Source organism: Mus musculus, chromosome Y, assembly GCF_000001635.26.
Source record: "Mus musculus strain C57BL/6J chromosome Y, GRCm38.p6 C57BL/6J".
NCBI classification, from domain to species: Eukaryota; Metazoa; Chordata; class Mammalia; order Rodentia; family Muridae; genus Mus; species Mus musculus.
The window spans coordinates 50,708,857-50,715,338 of NC_000087.7; the positions used below are offsets into that span (position 1 = coordinate 50,708,857).

The 6,482-nt window shown below is 38.6% G+C and overlaps 1 pseudogene; it reads right to left on the reverse strand.

Annotated features, from left to right (window-relative positions):
• Nucleotides 1-678: 678 nt before the first annotated feature.
• Nucleotides 679-3,445, reverse strand: Gm46707 (annotated as a pseudogene).
• Between the last annotated feature and the right edge of the window lie 3,037 nt (nt 3,446-6,482).

The following is a 6,482-nucleotide window of genomic DNA, read 5'->3' on the forward strand; positions in this document are numbered from 1 at the left end:
TCTTTATTTGTTTATTGTTTTTTGTTTTTTTCGAGGCAGGGATTCTCTGTTTAGCCCTGGTTGTCATGGAATTCAATCTGGAGTTCAGGCTGGCCTTGAACTCATAAATTTGCCTGCCCCTGCCTCTGCCTACCAAGAGCAGGGATAAAAGGTATGCACCACTACACTGTCTTCTTTTATTTATCATTCTGCTATTAACTTATTGTGTCTAGGTGGTTGTTTTCAATCTATTTTGTTTTATTTTATTTTATTTTATGAGGCATTTTCTTTATTTTCATTTCAAATGTTATCCCCTTCCCTGGTTTCCCCTCTGAAAACCCACTATGCCATCCCTCCTCTCAGTAATCAACAAAATACCCACTCCTACTTCCTAGTCCTGACATTCCCTTACACTGGGGTATAGAGCCTTCTCCTGAACAGGAGCTTCACCTCTCACTGGTGTCCAAATAGGCCATTCTCTGCTACATATGAAGCTGCAGCCATGGGCCCCGCCCTATGTGCTCTTTGGTTGGTCTTTTTTTAATTGTATATTTTCTTTATATACATTTCAAATGATGTCCGTTTTCAGTTTCCCACCCTTCCAGAAACCCTCTATCCCATCCCCTCCCCACTGCTTTAATGAGGGTCTTCCTCCATCTGGATACCCATTCCCACATCGCATTGTGGTGGCTAGCAAGGTTACCTCTCTGTCTCCTCATCATTCTACAGCATATTGGTGATCCTGTGGATGATGGGGAAAAGAACACTGGATTCTGACCATTGCAGAGTACCATCCAGTACATCAATCTCAAGCCACACGTGGGTACATCTTCCTCAAAAGTATCTTGTCCTGTTCATAGCAGCTAGTTGGCTATTTTGTGTACCTGGGCCAAGATTGAGGTGTCTGCTACCTGCACAAGCACTTCCCAATACACTTTGGGGATCATCTGTGCCAGGAAGTCAGGGTTGAACTCCACAGGGTTTTTGAGGATTTAAGTGGCCTGCAGGCTCAGACAGAACACTTGCATGCCCACACCCCGCACATGTGAGTTTAGCAGGTTGTAGATTAGCAGTTTCACACTGTCACATTGGACTTCTTGACAGGACTTATTTTTTTCATCATTAATTTAGTTATCTATTTACAATTTAAATGATAACTTCCTTCACAGTTTCCCATCAACAAATCCCCATTCCAATCCCCCTCTCCTCCCTTCTCTTTTGAAAAAGATTAGTTTGTGTTATTCTTCCACATCACACTCCATCACTGAGTGAAATCAGGGCAGGAACCCATGTAGGATTATAGGCAGGGTACATGGAGCAAGGCTGCTTATTGGCTTGTTTCTCAACACAGTTTTCTCAGCTTTTCTACTTACAAAATTTAAAAATGCCTTTTAACTTTTATTTTAATAACATATATGTATATATAAAAATGTTTTGTTTGCGTGAATGTCTGTGGGCCTTTTTTGTCCAGGGTTCACAGAGTCCATAAGAGGGAGCTTGGTCCCTTGATATTGGAGCTTCATGAGGCTGTGAGCTGCCACCTGAGTTCTGTGATTCGAATCCTAACCTTCTAAGAGAGCAGCCAGTTCTCTTAAACACTGACTCATTTTTCAAACACTACCCTCAGGTTGCTTTCTTATATATTTTATCACCATCTTTGCAGAGATAGCACCACTCACTGAGTAATGGATCCTCTCCCATCAACTGTTAATCAGCTGTCTCATGTGAGACTATGCCAGGGCCTAGCAAACACAGACGTGGATACTCACAGTCAGCTATTATATGGATCACAGGGTTCCCAATGGAGGAGATAGAGAAAGTACACAAGAAGCTAAAGGAATCTGCAACCCTACAGATGGAACCACATTATTAACTTATCAGTACCCCGGAGCTCTGGACTCTAGCTACATTTGTATCAAAAGATGACCTAGTCAGCCATCACTGGAAAGAGAGGCCCATTGGACAACCAAACTTTATATGCCCCAGTACAGGGCAATGCTAGAGCCAAAAAATAAATGGGAATTGGTGGGTAGGGAAGTGGGGAGGAGGGTATGGGGAACCTTTGGTGTAGCATTGGAAATGTAATTGAGGAAAACACGTAATAAAAATATTTTTTAAAAAAGAAGGACTGAAGTATCTAAAAAAAAAGGGGGGGGGGAAATATCCAACAGTCAAATCAGACCCAGAACGACACAAATTGCATGTTTTCACCTATGTATGGAGTTAGCTTGTAAGGTTTATATATGTTTGTTTTTCATTTAGGGTAACAGAGATGAGCTATCTAGTAAGGAACCATAAAGAAGGAGGAGTTCTTCCAAGGAAGGGGAAGTAGAATATAGTGGTATAAAGGAATGAAGAAGACACTAAAATAGGAGGGTTAAATGTGGAGGGAAATATCAGGCCAAGCATCTGAGACTAGAAAGGTCATAAAACACTAAGTGAAAATCTGCCATCATAAATTTTGTTAAATAACCACAGCAGTAAAATGACTTCTCATGAATCCTAATGGCTCCACCCATATGTTAGTATATATGCCTCAGCCTTCATCAGAGGTGAGTTTCCTACAAAACTGGTAATAATCACAGAAAGACACAACTGGACAATGCACAGAGAGTGAGAGACTCAGAGAATTAAAGATTAAAGAGGATGCCTTTATCGAGCTCTCTCCTTCAAGAATCAGGAATCTATGCAAAGAAAAGTCAGAAAAATAATCCTGACCAGAGGTAGAGATAATGGATAGTATCAATGAATTGTATCATGGGTATTCCATGTTTTTTTTTGCCTAATATACACTTAAGAATGAGTGCATATTATGTGTGTTCTTGTTTTTGGGTGATGTTCTATAAGTATCTGTTAAATTCATTCGGCCCATAACTTCTGTTAGTTTCACTGTGTCTCTGAGTTCGATGGTAGGAGGATAAACAGGGAGATGGATACTTTCAGGTCACATAAGATGGAAAATTTAAAGAAAATTTTCTAAGAAAACAAATAAACATGGCTATAGCCTCATCTAATGTAGACAGATCCAATTTGAGGTTCCCTCTTCCCAGGTGACTTTAGCTTCATGTCAAGAAGGCAAACACTTACTAGCACACACAGGTTAACATAAAAGCATTTACAGCCATGTATAAAAACATCACACCAATGAACTAAGATATTATGTGGACGTTCCATGGCATAAACTTCAGAAAGACATAATTTTTTTACAGTTTATCTCAGCTTTAAAGTGTAAATCCTCAAAGGAGGGCCATGGTCCAGTGCTGTTCTCAATAGACAGCTCCTGATTTTCTAGACTCACCTCTTATATTAATCTGTGAAGTCACCTCACAATCTCACATTTCTTCTGCACAGCATTAGAGATGCCAATTAAAACTAGACTTTGGAAGTATATTAATAAGTTGGCCTTATCTTCATATTCCCTGCCCTTAATCATGGGAAACTCGCCCAGACTAGATGTCTCAGCCATTCTCACCGACAGTTTTCCTGGTAAATAGGTGGTTGAGAGAAAGAAATTATTTTAAGACCCAACCAGTTTAGTTTATCAGGATATTTGAAATGAAGCTGACATCATTTGGCACAAAAAATAAAGAGAGTCTCCTGTTTTGTGGAGAACTGAGAGAGAATTAGGGACTGGGGCCGGAGGGTAAGTGACTATCCTTAAGGAGAGTCAGTCCAGACCTAGAGGCTGGGTCTGACAGCATGCAGAGGAGTGCAGTTCAATTCCCTGCAGCTTCCTGGAAGGAGCACTGTTTCTCTTCAAATTGTGACAGGGATGGCACCCACAAGGGGGCAGAATGCAGTGGTTTTTCTAGACTTCTTTTGAGCCATCATGGTACTGATTACCACTCTTTCACTTGCTATTACAGATGAGCAAACTCAATAGGGTGACAAGTATGATCTGCTGACTTCAGAATCTCTAATTGCAAAACCCTTACAGGGCATGCCATTTTCCCTCCATGCTTGGAATAAAAAGAAAGGATTGGGCTCACAGGACTAAGCATCCTCTGACTAGCTTTTAGAGAAGAGGCTGCACTGAAGTCCAAAATTGAGACTTTGGTGTTTACTGAGAGTTTAAAAGCTAAGAACCTGTAACATTTGCTCTGTGGTACTTAAAAATATTGTTCTGAAAAGTGTATGAGAACATAAAGATGAACATGTAGCTTAAGGAGCACCATTACTCTGATAGAACATCAGGCACCTGACATTCATTTAATACATTGAAATAACCACCAAATCCCAAAAAAAAACCCTCCTCAAGTGTACATTACAAGTTTCTGCTCCGGCTTAAGATACAAGTCTTCAAGAAAACCCAATATGGCACTAGTCAGAAAAAGAAGTCATTTATTGATCAAGTTGCCTTATTAACAAAAAATATCAGCAATGGGTTGACGTTGCTTAGCACCTACATAAATTTGGAATAAATGGAAATAAAATTTCAGTAACAGATCAGGAGTACAATAAAAACATTATAATGTTACAGTAATATGGAGAGAAATAACTAGTGTTAAAGAATTCAAATCCCTGTCTAAGCTAGAGATGTGACTCGATGGTAGTGTTTGATTTGCATACATGCTAAACCCACCACCAGAAAAGAAAAACAAAACAGACACCAAAAAAAGAAGATACTCACAATTCAGTTTATCTGTTTGTTGTGAGTAAATCCACAGCAAATATGAATGGTTAACAACACAGGAAGGTATTATGCAAAGGAAGTCACACACACTCACCCTCATGCACACACACACACACACACAAGGAAAAAGAACACAGAAGAAAAAAGAACAGTCCAGTCAGGAAGCTATTGAAGAGAGTCCTTTAAAACTTATGATAAAGAAGATAAAGTGTATTTCTTCACAATTGGTGGTTTCTGGTGGACAGTAATTAAGGGTTCATTTTTATAGTTGGTGTTTGATATTTTCTAGGATCTTCTTTTTATAACCCCTAACGCTAGATAGGACAAAAATAAGGGTATATTAGAGAGAGGAATTAGAAAATCTCTGAATTTAATTTCTTTCCTTGTTCTTCTCCTTTAATTATGGCTACTAACAAACCACAACCAACTTGTGTAAACAACCACCAACCACCAGACTAAAAGTACAAGTTTTGACAATAAATCTTGTGCAAAGTTAATGCAGCAGGAGTTCTTCACTAATGGATGTTGTGAGTATGTAAATATAGTATTCCACCAAAGACTTACTAACTCTGATTTCTATACTTCTTGAAGTCAGCTGTTTACTATTTTAATATTAGTCATACCTGTTCTATGCAGTGCCATGTGTGTTGATGAAAATAATTTTCATCTCGGGAACACAAATGAAATGCAAATATTGTGTGTAAATCTCTGTTAGTGTTGCTTCATGAACATGATTTATCCATGGAGTTACAGTACTAATGGTCTGTGCATGCAGTATACTGTGTCTGTGATGATAAAGAGTCTCACCGGCGAGAACACACACACACAGGACACACTCAGATCCTTCTGCAGCATAGCTTTAATCCATCTCAAGAGAAAGATGATTAGCTTTTGGGCGAGGAGGCTTAGAACACAGGAAACTCAGTCCTTAAATAGACCACAAGAAGTGTTAGAGACATATTTCACCCTAAGGGCTGCTCACTATCAGCCCATATGACGCCACAGAACAGGAAGGGCACAAAGAATGGAAAAATACCCCAGCACATACACAGACTATTTCTTTACCAGTTAGAACAAAGGATGTCAGCGCCATCTTGTAATGGAGATTGAAAGGGCAGCTATCACAGTATACATTCAGTGTACATAGCTAGATATTCCTATTTAGTATTTTATGATATACTATATATAACATACAATGTATACTTAGAAGATGAATCCAGTACAGGATTAGGATTTTTAAAAAGTTGTGTGAGAGCTTTGTGATAATATATATATATATATTTATATATATATATATTATATATATATATATCTATATATATATAATATATATCTATATATAATAATATATATTATTATATATTTATATATATATATTTATATATCTTAATAGACTTGGCTGAGTTTCTGGAGCCATTTATGTGTTATTTTCCAATGAATCATAATTTCCTTTTATTCTGTGACTGGGAGAGACAGACTTATTATAAGAAAGAAAACCATTAGCCTGGGATCTCTCCTATTATAAGTATTCCTTGGGTCTGGGTGGCCAATTAGACAGAAACCATGTCTTGGTATACTGGTTGTAATCTGAGAAATTTGTTGCAACCAATCACCCCATCTCTGAGGACACTTGAGTAAATGTAACTTCCTAAAAGGTCTAAAAATTAGAAAGACACACACTAGGTACATGCACACCACACATTCTGACTCTGTCTCTGATTCTGAATCTCCCTTTGACTGTCCCTGTGACTCTGCCTGTCCTTCCTTTTCTCCTTCTTCATTCTCTATCTCAGCCTGTTTCTCAACCTCTGCATCTGTGTCTGCCTGTGTTTCTTCCTTTTCCTCTTCTTTTGCTTGTGCAGCTGCCTAT